Genomic DNA, 14,531 nt, shown 5'->3' with positions numbered 1-14,531 from the left:
TTTTTCAGGTTTATCTAATATATATATAAAATATTTAATATAAGTATTTAATCATTACAATAAAAAATAAAAATCTAAAAAGCTATTAATGATGAATTTTTTTATTATTGTTATATGATATATCATTAAGTTCACAACGATCAATAAGATCAATCATTTTAATTCTTAAAATTATTGAAATAATTAAATAAAAATAAGTTTCGAAAATCATCTCGCATGTAGCAACACATCACACGATCGAGTTCATGGCTAGGTTCAATTCTATACTATTTTGATTTGGCAAGGCGGTCCATAATATGTTATTAAACACATAATTTAATAATTAAATTACCAAAATAACTATAATTATATAAGAAAAAAAAAAAGAACCCACCCCCGCTCTTGCATTGCAATCCCAACCGTTCCCAACTCTCTCCATTGAATTAAAAGACAACAATTTCCAGTTTCTCTGTTATCTCATTTCATTTCTGTAATTCCCTCTTTCGGTTTCCCCTCCTCCTCTGTCAGTTTACCCTTGGTTTTCCCTTTGTTTCGATTCCATGATTTCTCTATTTTTATCTCATTTGGTTTCTCCCCGGTTTCCCTCTGTCGGTTTCCTTAATTCTCTCTTAATTCCCCTGAGTAGTTGCTGTAACGGCACTGTGTTTTGTAAAGCAAGGTGGTGCTATCAAACTGTTGCATCTGTCTCTCCCTTTGGCCGCACTGGTTTGGCTTCTAGTGGAGCCATGAATTTTTGATTTTACAGCCTGTGGGGAGGCCCAGATTTCATTGGCCTAGCTTTAATTTGTGATTTCTTTAGTCTCAGGAAACAATCGTAGCTTTTGTTTGAATGCATTCTGGGCTAATTAATTTCTCTCGCCATTCCCCTGTTCTCAATAAGCAGGGCACATCACAGATCAATTCTTCTTGGCTTCTGTTGTTTTCGGAAAGAGACCAGAGAAAGAGAGATTTGACGAAGTATTTCCAAGAGATATGTTTGTTTGTAAAGATGGAAAGTGTTTTCCTTTCCTTGTGGAAAGGAAAAACACTTTCCTACGATACAAGACAGTTTTTTTCCTTTGACGGAAAAAACTTGTCCTTTGACCAACTTTCGGGTGTTGCCCAACGTAGGAAAATGAGGAAAATAGATTCCTGGAATCTGGTTTCCTTGAAACAAACAAGGCATAAAGAAAGCTCTTTTTGTTTATTTTTATTTTGTATTAATGTGGATATTAATTCAACGGTTTTAAAATCAACAATTATATAAGTTTTTAGTAACTATCATATTAACAATTATAAAATTTGAACTTGAAATCACAAGATAAATAAATTCTTGATCTTAATCTCTTATCTACGGTTACTTTTTTATTATAGGTGATAGTTTATCAATACGAAAAAACCATAGTTTTAAGACCCGGTTCAGTCCAAGGCAAAGGGGTTTTGGATTTTGACCGGGTCACCGGGTCGGCCAGGTCAATTTATTTAAAAAAAAATCAAAAAAACATTTTTTTAGTAAGAGAAAAAAAAAAATCAACAGGTTTGTGGTCGGGTCTTAACTGGGTCATACTGGGTTTCCCTACCAGAAAATCAATAAATACAAATGGAAATACCGAGGGAATATTTCCGTCGGTAAATTTCCGAGGGATTTTACCGACATAAATATTTTCCGAGGGATTTTACCGACGGAAAAGATTTCCCTCGGTATATATACCGAGGGAAAAAAAATAGAGCAAAGCAAAAAAAAAAAAAAGATGACGTGTCATTTTTTACCGACGGAATTACCGACGGAATTTTTCCGTCGGTAAATCCGTTGGTAAACTGTGAACACTGTTCATCATGTCAATTACAAAGGGAATTACCGACGGAATTTTTCCGTCGGTATTTTACAGAGAGCTCTAGAACTGTTTATCTTCCAATTGCACTGTTAATTGTTTTACTTTACGGACAAAATCACCGACGGATTGAAAATGCGTCGGCGTGTTTTGGCGGTTTTCTGAAAAAATTCAATTGATTTAAAATTTTCATTTAAATATTACAGACGGAATCACCGACGGATTGAAAAATCATCGGTAATTTTTGGCGGTTTCTGAAAACTTTTTACGAAATTAAAAATTTAAATTAAATATTACCGACGGAATTACCGACGGAATAATTAAAAAATATTAATATTCAATTATCCGTCGGTAAATCCGTCGGTAACGCGCCCCAATAAAAAACTTGAATCCGCTTATTTCACAAGAGACAGACTCATTTCTTCTTCTTCTTCTTCTTCTTCTTCTACTACTACTTCTATTTCTTCTTCTTCTTCTTCTTCTTCTTCTTCTTCTACTACTACTACTACTTCTACTTTCTTCTTCACTATATGTAAAAACATCAATATCTATTTCTTTCTCTTCTTTCTCTCCTCATCTCCTTCTCTTTTCCTCCATGCTCGGGTATGTCTTCTTCTTCCTTCTTCTTCTTTCTTCTTTTATCCTCTTAGTTTTCTTTAATTAATATGCTTCAATGAATTTTTTTTCCTTAGCTTCACTTGCAAGTATATTAAGGTAAGATCTTTCTTTTTTCTTATTTTTTCATATTTTCACTATATTTGTTTTTTATTTAATTTTAATTGATTTTGTTCTTAATAATTGTATAAATGTTGTTGTGAGTTTTTTTTTTTTTTTTCATATGAGATCAATTTTTAGTTGATTTATTTATAGGATTTTTTAAATTTTTAGCAATTGCAACTTCATTTTTTTCATATGAATTTTTTAGTTGAATTAATTTTTTTGTTTTATTTATTTGTTACAAAATTTGTTTGAGTTGATTTTTCTTATTCTTTTTTTCCAAGCATTTTGAGTATATATTATACACTGTTGATTTATATTAATTTAATTATTTTATAATTTTATAAAATGATTTTTTTTTAAAATGTTTTTAAATAATTACCGACGGAAATTTCCGTCGGTAAAATCCATCGGTAATAAAAAAAAATTTACCGACGCGTCTGTTCCGCCCGTAAATCCGTCGGTAATATTATTACCGACGGAATTACCGACGGACAAAAAATTACCGACGAGAGATTCACCGATGAAAATTATCCGTCGGTGATTTAGTCGGTAAATTAATTACCGATGGAATATGTGTCTTACGCCGACGGAAAAATTCCGTCGGTAAAACTGTTAAATCTTGTAGTGTTTTTCCTTCTTTTTTTTTTCAAATCAGCCCGGTTCTAGCCTAGGTCGGTCGGATTTCAAATCGACCCACTGGCTCAGACCAGGTTTCAAATCAATTCGAAAAACACTTATTTCGGGAAAAAAATGAAATATATATGCAAGAACATAATATGGGCTTGTTAACATCGTCGGCCACCGTCAATAATTAACAGCAGCGCTTCTCCCTCACGCGCCTCCACCATTGACCAGCATCAGCCATGAATGTAATATCGGTTTGCTAACATCGTTGGCCACCGTCAATAATTAATTGCAGGAGTTGGCATTCTTTTTTCTGGTTTTCTCAGATAAAGAGCCCCCAAATTACGATGTCTCACTTTGCGATAACCAGAACCCGGCCTATGTTTGAATCAGTTGGAGAAATTGCCAATGGAGCTTCTCAAAGGACGGAATAGTTTTAGGGTTACTCAAATTTCTAGTGAAATTTGCACATAATTTGGACATGGCAACGCTTTCTTTCCAATATGACCCTTAGGATCTAAGAAAAAACAAGAGAGAAAAGGAGCTCAAGGGAGATAAATAAAACTCCTGAAATACATTTCTTCGGTAGCAAGATTTTCTTGATCCCTATTAAAACACATTCTTAGATAAAAATCAACAAAAGAACAAGAGTTATATGGGAGTCACACAAAAATCTTCCAAATTTTATTGTTTTTGGGTCTCCGAGTGTTTTTAGTCTTGCATCATAAACTATACTAGGTTTTATTTTCATACATAAAAGCTCCCACCGGGCTTCGAACAATCATACAAAACCCAAACAATTAAACCAGAGTTGTTGGAAATCATGCTCGTGAGAGCTCAAGAACACAACTCCCTTCCCTTTCCCTTCTCAGGCCTCTATCACCCGTCATAGTCCTGTGAGATCATTTCAGTGCTTCATTTCCGATTCCAAAACCATGCATTAGATCCCCTCCGAATTTGCAATGAAACAAGAATAAACATTTTGATTTAATGAACTAATCATCCATCTCTTCCCTCTCCCTAGGTACAGCTCCGAATTGTTTAACTAAAATGTCCACAACCAAAGGTACCAAGTCCTTGCATGGAACGCTTTTCTTATCAATCTCTCCCAAATGTGAGTCACTCCCAACTCTTCCTCCTACGTACACATCAGCTCCTTCACAGATTTTCCCATTTTCATCTCTTGCCATGCAACCCATGAACCCAATATCGGCAACTTGTACCTGCCCACAGGTATTAGGACAGCCTGTCCAGTGCATTCTCACTGGTTTAGACACCGACACTAACCTCTGCACCTCCTCAGTTACCTTCATGGCCCTAGCCTTTGTTTCAATTATTGCTTGCCCGCAGAACTCTTTGCCAGTGCATGCTACCAACCCTTGCATGAGAAGAGGTGGCTCGGGCGAGAACCTGTCTTTTAATAGAGGTTCTTTAAGTAGGGCTTCAATCTTTGAGTCCTCAATGTTGGGAATTATGATGTTCTGCTCCACAGTGAGTCTGAGCTCGCCAGTGCCGTAAATATCAGCTAAACGAGCTAGCTCATCCATGTCATCTGCTTGGACACGACCAACAGGAATGTGAAGACCTGCATAGCTAAGGCCTTCTTGCTTCTGTGGATGGACACCGAAATAGTCCCTCCTTTCCCATTGCTTTTGAACCAAATCTTCAGAAGATTCTCTCTCTAGCTCTTGACGTGGCATTCTTTTTACTACTTCTGACCTGAATCCTTCAATGCCCTGGATTTATACAGAATCCCCGATTTGATCAGAGAGGTGATCTGTGATTAAAGATAATGAACTTCTAAAAGGGAGTGAACGATGCATTAAAAGATGAATGATTACTCACAAGCTCGTCGATCAGCCACATCATTCTAGTCTTTTGCCTGTTCCCTCTGGTGCCAAGATCTCTGTAGGCCTCTAATACTGCTTTGCAAGCTGGGAGCACATCATCAGCTGAAACCCAAGCATCAAGAGGAACTGCCTCTGCACATCGCTTGGGACTAAAGAATCCACCAACCAGCAAATTGAATCCAAACCGCCCCGTCCTTCATAGCAGGCATGTAAGCAAGATCATTGATGTGAGGATGCTCATAAAGATCATGAGAACCCACGACACATACATTCCACTTCCTTGGCCTGCAAAGATAAAGAAAGGTAAGGGTCACTGAAAACAACTCGGCATTTATTGCATTTATGCTACCTAGATTTATATATCGTCTTCTATCTCCTCTGGTTCAGAAAATGTCTCCCCGTGTAAATGACCTATATGGTGCCATAGCATTGTCGATATAGGATTTTAATACTTCATTTCAAATGATTGGACAAATACCCACCAGTGAAGCACAAAACATTATTACCATTTATAGAGCACAAGTGCTTCAGCTCCCATTTCTTCACTTGTTGTATTATTATATGATCCAATAACTAATGAACTTCTTTGCAACTTCCATATGCAAAGCTCTTTACTTGAAACTTTGGCATCAAAATTGAAAATTGATTTGTTTATTAGAAAGCTAGAGAACAATCTGATAATTCCCTCCAGATCATTGGAGATTCTCAATCAATACCCCCCCTCGTTTATTCTAGATTTCGAGCTTCTCCCTAAAGTCACTACAAGGCATTTAAATAAATATGACCAAGTTCAATTCCTTGTGCAATTCGCTCATCATGTCAAGCTCGGACACTTAAAAAAAAAAAGTGAGGAAACTGAGAACTTACAAGTTAGTGAACTCAGGATTCCCACGAGAATTGGCAGTGATAAATTGGGACAACAAGTTGGTATAAGGTCTGGTATCAACAATCTCATCTGGATCAATTCCTGCAAGCGGATTTCCTACAGGGTTTCTCACGTTGTCCATGCCACTCTGCAGGCTTGTCAGATCAACTTCAGCTAGACCCCTTAGTATTTCGGGCACATCAGGCAACACCACACCACGAATTTGCCAGTTTTGTCTCGTTGTTACATCTGCACAGCCATCTTTCCCATATTTCCTGATCACGCTTGCCAAGTATCTTGTTTGTGCACTTGTTGTTACCCCATTTGGTAGCTTTAGTCTCATCATAAATCTACCATCTGATCATCAAACATCAAAAAACATTTTACAACAAAGGATCTTAATTCGTTGACCTAAATATATTGTAACTTTGCAACCTCAAACTTACATTGGTGCTTCCTTCTGTGAAAGAGACCGAGCCACTTGAGTCTAACATCAATATCATCTTTAGTGCTCTTCTCTTTGTCAATCTCTTCCATCGACAATTTAGCAAGCTCCTCGATCCCATTTTTCCATGAAAAGCTTCATTGGCTCTTTCTCTATCTTCACTTTCTCTTGAGGATTAATACCTTGCCTAAACTTCTCTTTCAACACATAGTATCCGTCTTTCTTCTCCACTCTAGGTTCCAACCTCCCTGCCATCCACCCCTGTCTCCGCTGGCTGAGCCACTGTGGGAGGTCCAGCAAAGAGTCTTGTTCTTGGTCTTGCAGAGGAGCTTGGAACTGTGTGTGGCAATTGCGGCGTGAGAAAACGAACTGAAAGTGATGACATAATGATGGAAGATAGTTTCTAGAGAAGTGTGGATTTTTGTTAGTGTTGTAGAGAGAAGTAATGGTGGTGAGAAGGAGGAGAGGGGGCATTTTGTAGATGATGTATGGGACCTTAGGAGGAGAGGAGAGGGCTGTTTTTTTTCCTGAAGGAGGGGACTCTTGGGAGGTGCCAAGGGTCATCTAATTTGTTTGTTTAGCAGGGGTCGGAACTAGAGAAGATGATAGTTGATTTATTTTTTTTCAAACAAATATGGAGATCATGTTAAGATGCTTAACATGAACATCTGATTGGGCATATTTGGCGGTGGATAATTTTGGAGTCCAAACTACTGAAACTTGTATGCCTTGTGCAAAAGAAAACAAAACTCTATTAAATCTTTCTTCTTTCGTTTTAAATGGGATACCTAAGCCTTGATGAAATTTGAGCTTTGAACATCAAATTAGGATGGAGGATGAATTTTTAGATAAAAAGTTGTATTCTTTTTTATGAATTATATCTATGTGTGACAACATATTATTCAATTCTATCTTTTTAACTTTTTATCTTTTTATTTATGTTTCTATCTCTATTAGTTGGTGTCAAAACCTAATGATTCTTAATAATTTTAATTAAAAATCATAAAAATATATATATCAAAGATTTATGATTCTCGATAGTTAGTTATTAAATAACTATAATCAAAAAAAGATACAAAACAAGTTAGGTTTGTGTAAGGATGGATGAAGAGAATCCCTTCTTAAAAAAAGATGTTAAGGAACTAGTATATTATTTTTATTTGCATCAATTATTGTTAATGAAAATTTTGATAGTGTAACTCATGATAAAGTGATCCACGCAAAGATGTTTTGTTAAAGATTCTTGATGAGATAACACTCATAAAAATATTAGAGACCCATGATAGGGGTAGCATACACATAAGATATTCGTAAAAGACAAATGCTGACTAAGATCGATGATGAATTTCTTTCAACCTTAAAAATATAGGAAATGGTTTTAGAAAATTAAATATTTTTCTTAGTTAATTTTATTTTAATTTTTTTATTATTATTATTAGGTTTTTTATAGTTTTCTATTTGAATGGAATAACTTTTTTTTTTTTTATTTTTTTATTCAGTATTAATAAAGCTTTTTAGTTTTTCAATATAAAAAATTATAATAACTTTTGATAAATAAAGACTTATAAAATTTTGAATATTTTGGATTTCTACTTGTAATAATTATAGTGTTTCTAGTTCTTAAGGGTTTTCGCTTCTCTAAGCTGTCAAATTATCAATTATTTAATAGTAATGCCTTAACTCTTAAGTCATTCCCATCCAAATTAAGTCATTATTCGTATCCAAATAAAGGTAAGATTTTAATTTTTCTTCCTTCCAAGTTCTTGGGATGCCTCAATAATGTTTGTTTTGCACAAACCTTTGCCTTTAATTACTCAAAAAGAATATTAGAATGATGAGAGGTTCGTGGTGTTTGATTTTTCCCGAGATTATTTAATAATGTAATTGTGGTTATTTTTTTAAAATAACTTTTCATGCTAAAATATATATCAATGATTTTTTATTTTTTAAAAATTATTTTTAACATAGCATATCAAAATAATTTTAAAAATTAATAAAAAAAAAATTTTTAATTATTTTTTAAAAAAAAAAAAAAAAAAAAACAAGCCAATATTTTCACGAGTAAGCACGTCAATTAAGACCCCTTCATCTTAGAGCGACGAAGAATTGGGTGGGCGCTTAACTTTCGAAAAGAGCCAAGAGACAAGCTCGATCCGCCGCCACAGATAGTTGAGCAAAACATGTGGCTTTCCTAGACCCTCCTCCGCTCGATTCGCCACAAACTTGATCTTAGAGCATGCATTTTTCTTTTAATAAAAAAAAAACAATTCATATGAACGTCCATGGGTAGGCATGCCCATATTTATCATCCATTTTTATATGAGTTTCCGTACAGATCTCAATTCAGCTCAACCCTGGCATTCAGAGTAGGCGTAGCCGTGTCTAGTTGAAGCTCAAAATAGCTACATGTTTGAGCCCATCTTAACCGTACATACAGCCTATACTAAACAACTTGATGAGATTCTCTCGTAAGAACTTCTTGATGGATTCTTTGCTCAATGTTGGTGCATATGCTGGAAAACAACTAATGAACAAAATCCATACCAGGGTAGTCAACTTGAATGATATAAATCAGCGTTAATACATACAAAGTCAAACTATAGAATTCACTTGTGTGGTGATAAAATTACATATTCAAATAAAAGAATTATCTTGTTGATTGACATAGATAAATATAAATAATAAGAGCATCTCTAACCAAAAAAATAAAAGAAGAGCTAAAAGAAAAATATTGTACTTTTAGCTTCTTTTTTTTTCTGTCCACTCCAACCGGATAGCTAAAATGACATCTAAAATAGTTGTTGAACACAGTAAATGTTATTTCTATCTTTCTTTGTAGCAAAAGGCAAATGTAAATATCATTGCTGGCAACCTTTTTTTTTCTTTGTTGATTTATATCTGTTGGCCAACGTCTTCATTTTGTATTTGTTGCCCAACGTTAATCTTTTTCATTTAAAAGCAGAACCAACAGAAGGAAGAAGACAACATTTAAGCAAAACAGAAGGAAAAAAATTTACCTGCAAATTTCACCCTTCTCTCTGATTTAGAAAACAAGAATTAATAGTTCTCCGGTTAATTAATAACATCAATTATGTTAATTAGCTGAAATCAAAAGGTATGTTTGCTTAAAGACTTTTTCTATTATTATTTTTTTTGCATCTCTTGATTTTTATTTGCTATTTGTAATTATTTTTATTTCTTTGTTATTTTATGTTTTTTATATGGTTTAAGGAAGATAATTTTTATTTATATTGTTATCTTTGACAAAATTGAAAGGAAATAATGATGGTAGCTGATATTGATAAAAACTTGAAGTGACATATCTTAAATTTATTTTTTATTGTCTATTTTAATTTGAGGTCAATTATATTTTTGTCTTATTAAAAATGCAACTAAACCAAGTGATTGGATTAATGTTAGAACAAGTAGAAGGTAATTCTTATTATTAATTCACATGTATGGAAACTACAAAATTGCTAGACATTGAATGTGAGCTTCCTTTACACCATTTTATAAGGTTTTAACTTGATTTTTTTTAATGTAGATGAATTTAAATTTTCCAAGCTCTTTTACCAACTTTCTTATAAACGAGTCCGAAGATATTCTCTCTCAACCAAGTTATTCTAATCAATTAATTAATGACTTAACATACTCGAATTTAAATGTCAATACAATAAAAAAAATATATATAAAGAAAGTAAAAACTTCTCATCAGAAGAAGATTGCTTACTTGTCTCTGCATGGTTAAATACAAGCAAGGATCCAATTACAGGAGTTGAACAACAAACAAAACAATTATGGGCTCGCGTACATGCTTACTTTGTAGAGAATGGAGGAAACTTGAATAATCATTTCCAAATAAGCATCTCAAGTAAATGGCAAGAAATAAATAGAGAAGCCGGTAAATTTATTGGATTTATTACTCAAATTGAAAATCATCAGCAAAGTGGAATGACAGAAGAATCAAGGATAATTTTAATATTCATTTTCATGTTAAATTATTTAACACATATTTTAACATTATTGAATTGCTTTAATTTTTTACTAGATTAATGATGCTCGGCAAATGTATGCTTCTTGCGTTGGCAAACGATTTCAACTAGAACATTGTTGGGTTATCTTAAGAAAAGAACCAAAATGACAATTTAAGTTTGCAAGTCAACATCAAAGGTCAAACAAGAAACAAAAAGGTCATGTCAATGCAAGTCCGGCTTCATCAACTCCATTTACTCCCGATTCTATTAGTTTAGAAGAAGATAGTGAACCATTTTATCGAGATAGACCAATTGGTCAGAAGGCTGCAAAGGAATGATTTAAACGTAGACAAGGAAAAGATAAAGTTGGAGAGATAATTGTAACAAATCTCTTACAACAATTCAAAGATACTCTAGTTGAAATTGAGGATCAGAAGAAACAAGACAGGAAAATTATGTTAGAGCAACAAGCCATGATGATTTAACAAAGTCAAGAGAAACAAGAATTGAACAGGATTGAGAAAGAAGAACAAATTATGAAAATGGATATTTCTAATTTGGATCCAATTTCTGTAGCGTATTTTCAAAATAAAAAGTTAGAAATTATGCAAAAGAGGGGTTTTAATTTGTAATTAAATTTGATTGATTTATTGTAATGTAATGTATTTTTAATTAAATATGTAGAAAATTCTTAGTTATTTTAAATATATTGTTATGAAATTGATATCAATTCATAATACTTTTTTGAAGTTCCTCTAACACTTAATAATAATAAGTAGGATTAATTAACTTAAAAGATAACAACCATAATGAAAAAAAACATAAAAAAACTTGAAAATTATGATAACATAAGAAGTTCAAATCTAAAGATTCTACTCGTTGCCATATTGTTCCCATAAATGTTCAATCAAATCTTCTTGGAGTTGAGAACTAGTTGCTCTATCCCTAATTCGATTATGAGTTTGAAGAAAATCATGTAGTTCTGGTATTTCACCATGTGACACTGATATAAAGGAATTGACTTCATGTTCATGGTCAAATCCAAGGTTCATTACTCCTTCATCCTCAATAATCATATTATGCATTATGCAAGCTTTTATAATATATGCAAGCGTTTCTTCATCCCAGTATCAAACATGTCCACGTACAATTGCAAAATGAGATTGGAGCATCCTAAATGCCCGCTCCACATCCTTTCTTGCAAACTCTTACTTGCTTGCAAAATATTTTCTTTTTGCTCCTAATGGTCTTAGGATTGTCTTAACAAAGGTTGACCAATTAGGATAAATCTCATCTACTAAATAGGATCCCGTTAATTGTATAATTAACAGGAGCAGTACAACCTTCAGCAAGTGCTACGAAGATAAGTGACCGATCAAGAACATTAATAACATTTAATGATCCAAGCATTCCAAAAAAGACATGCCATATCCAAAGATCTTGTAAAGCCACCGCCTCTAGAATTATAGTTGGTTCACGACAATCACCGATATATATCTCATGCCATGCAATTGGACATTTCTCTCATTTCCAATGCATACAGTCAATGCTCCCTAACATCCCTGGAAATCCACGATGTTCTCTAATTGATAATAATCGACAAATATCAACCTTGTTTGGTGCCCTTAGATACCAATCACCAAAAACTTCTACGATTGCTTTGACGAAAGCTCTAAAACTTTCTATTGCAGTGGTTTCTCCAATTCAAAGATAATTCATCAGTAAGATCTGCAGGAATACCATATGCAAGTATTCTGTGAGCTGCAATTACCTTTTGAAGGCAAGATAAATCAAGAACACCAAGAGCATATGTCCTTTATTTGAAATATGGATTATGAGCTTCCATTGCATTTGCAATCCGAATAAAAAGACGACGACTTATCCTAAATCTTCTTCGATTGACTTTCAGTGAATTTAGGATTTTCAGCAAAATAATCATTATATAACCTTAACTCACATTCTTTTATATTATAATTGACAATATTGTAACCAAGAATAGAGCCACGATATCCTGTTCTCCGCCCTTGATTATTCGATTCTTCTTCAGCAACCACAGCGGTAGCAACTTTAAAAGCAAACAAAGGAGTGTCATCATCAAAATCAAAAGCATCATCAAAATTAAAATTAGAATGATTCATGATGAATAATTTTAATGAAATATAACAAAGATTGGAGAGAAGAAAACGACAAGAAAATTTTTTAACGTATTTGAAAATATTTATAGATGGATTATTTTTTCAAATTTTAAAATCTTAGAATGTTGGCGATAATTTTTTCAAAATTTTAAATTTTAAAATTTAAAATGTTGGCCGTCATTTTTTCAAAGCTTGAATTTTTTTTTAAAAAAAATGAAAATCAAAATTTAAAAATGTTGGCAATTTTTTTTCAAAGTTTGAATTTGAATTTACTTTTAAAAAATTAAATTTTTAACAATAACATATAAAACTTAAAATTAAAAATATTCATATAAATAAATTTTAAATTATATCTTTTAACTTTCATATTACTTCATTAATTTTATATTACTTTTATTAATTACTCATATTAATTATATAATTAATAACATCATAATTATATTATATATAAAATATATAAATTAGTTATATAATTATATTAAAATTAATTTAACATAAAATATATTAAAATATAATTGGCTTTTCTAAATAACTTTTTACTAGCCTAGATTGAATGGGTGGGCTATTAAACAGATATTTAACCTCAAAATACTAGTTAAATTGAATACTATATTGGGTAGTGTCACGGTCTTTGATGTCAAGGACCAATGGAAGGTGTACGGTCTGTTTGCGGATACTAGCCCACTTAATCCCACTCCCAGCCAATTTCCAAGAATAATTATAAAAGCCCGTTTTGTTTAGAAATATAAGTCAACCTGTATTTTTAAAATAATTTAATTATTTTTTATTAAATTTTATATATATATATATATATATTTCACATCGTTTTATTAAGTTGATTTTAAAAATAATTTTTAAAAAATAAAATAAAAATTATTTTAATATATTTTAACATGAAAAACATTTTGCTGTATGTAAACAGTGAATGTCATAGATCCGTGACTAATGAACACAAAAACATTCGCAGTTCATTTTCCTAATCTGCCAAAGAATAAAACATAAGTTCACGAACCCCCCCCCCCCCCCCCCCTGCAACAGGTCCTTGAAGATCATGATGAGCCGCCTCCCACCGGTTTGTCCATCGAGTTGTCTCCTCGATAAAATGAGAGTCAGCTGTACTTTCCAGCAATGGCTCATTCATCTTCTTCTCCCATCTACAATGTCGCAGAACCATGAACTGAAACATAACCAGGGAGCACATAGAACAAAAAAAAAAAAAATTACCTCCGAAAGCAAGGGAATTCGAGAGTTGAAATACCAAGATTTAAATCCGCTAACCTGGGGTTGCGATGAACACGGCCTCCCTCCCATCTCTCGCAATCAACCACTCAAACTAAAGGAATGGCGCAATTGCTTATTAACAAATGAAGCTTCTAATGAATCAAGATACAACCTATGTTTCTCATCTGTCCACGCAGCAGATGGACCCTGACCCTGCTTTAAAAATAAAATTAAAAAAAAAAGAAAAAGAATAGTAAAAATTTACCACCAGGGAATAGAACACAAGAACTAATTAGCTAATTACGAATGATTAAGACTAATTTTCACGTTAAACACAAGCTACAACAACAACAACGAGTTAAGGAAATTAATTAACTCGCTAACAAATTTCCAAAATCTGACATCATGGGAAAAAAAAAAATTTCCTTTCTCTCTTCCTGGCGTAAAATTTGAATGTTTTTTGTAATGAAACTCTAACAAAAATTAGATAATAAATTATATACGAAAAATTAAAAATATCAAAAACTCACATATCCTGCAAAAACAAATAACCGCTGCAAATCAAGGATAAACGCACAGGCTTTTCTACGTGATCCTTAAGTTCGTTTCCAAAGAAACCAATAAATTAAGAGCGAGTAAAGTTACCGGTCTTGCATTGGCGTTGTCAACGGTTAAACCAGAGGTTCCGGGTTCGTCCGGGTCAACTCACTATTCCTCTTCTTCTTCTAATCCGGTAACGGAATGTCCCCTCTGAGATTCCCCTCCTACATTTATCCGTTAACCGTATTTTTTCTTTCTTACGCCTTATTTTTTTAAAATCTCAGACAGTAAATGTGAAAATCGATTTCCTTTTTTGTCATGTTTGTTTCTTAAAAAATAATTTTTA

General features: G+C 33.0%; 1 pseudogene; it reads right to left on the bottom strand.

Annotated features, from left to right (window-relative positions):
• Positions 1 to 3,710: 3,710 nt before the first annotated feature.
• LOC118040096 (ferredoxin--nitrite reductase, chloroplastic-like) lies at positions 3,711 to 6,850 on the bottom strand (annotated as a pseudogene).
• Positions 6,851 to 14,531: the final 7,681 nt, after the last annotated feature.

The sequence above is a fragment of the Populus alba genome, chromosome 4 (assembly GCF_005239225.2).
Source record: "Populus alba chromosome 4, ASM523922v2, whole genome shotgun sequence".
Taxonomy (NCBI): domain Eukaryota; kingdom Viridiplantae; phylum Streptophyta; class Magnoliopsida; order Malpighiales; family Salicaceae; genus Populus; species Populus alba.
This window is presented reverse-complemented; position numbering and strand designations above follow the sequence as displayed.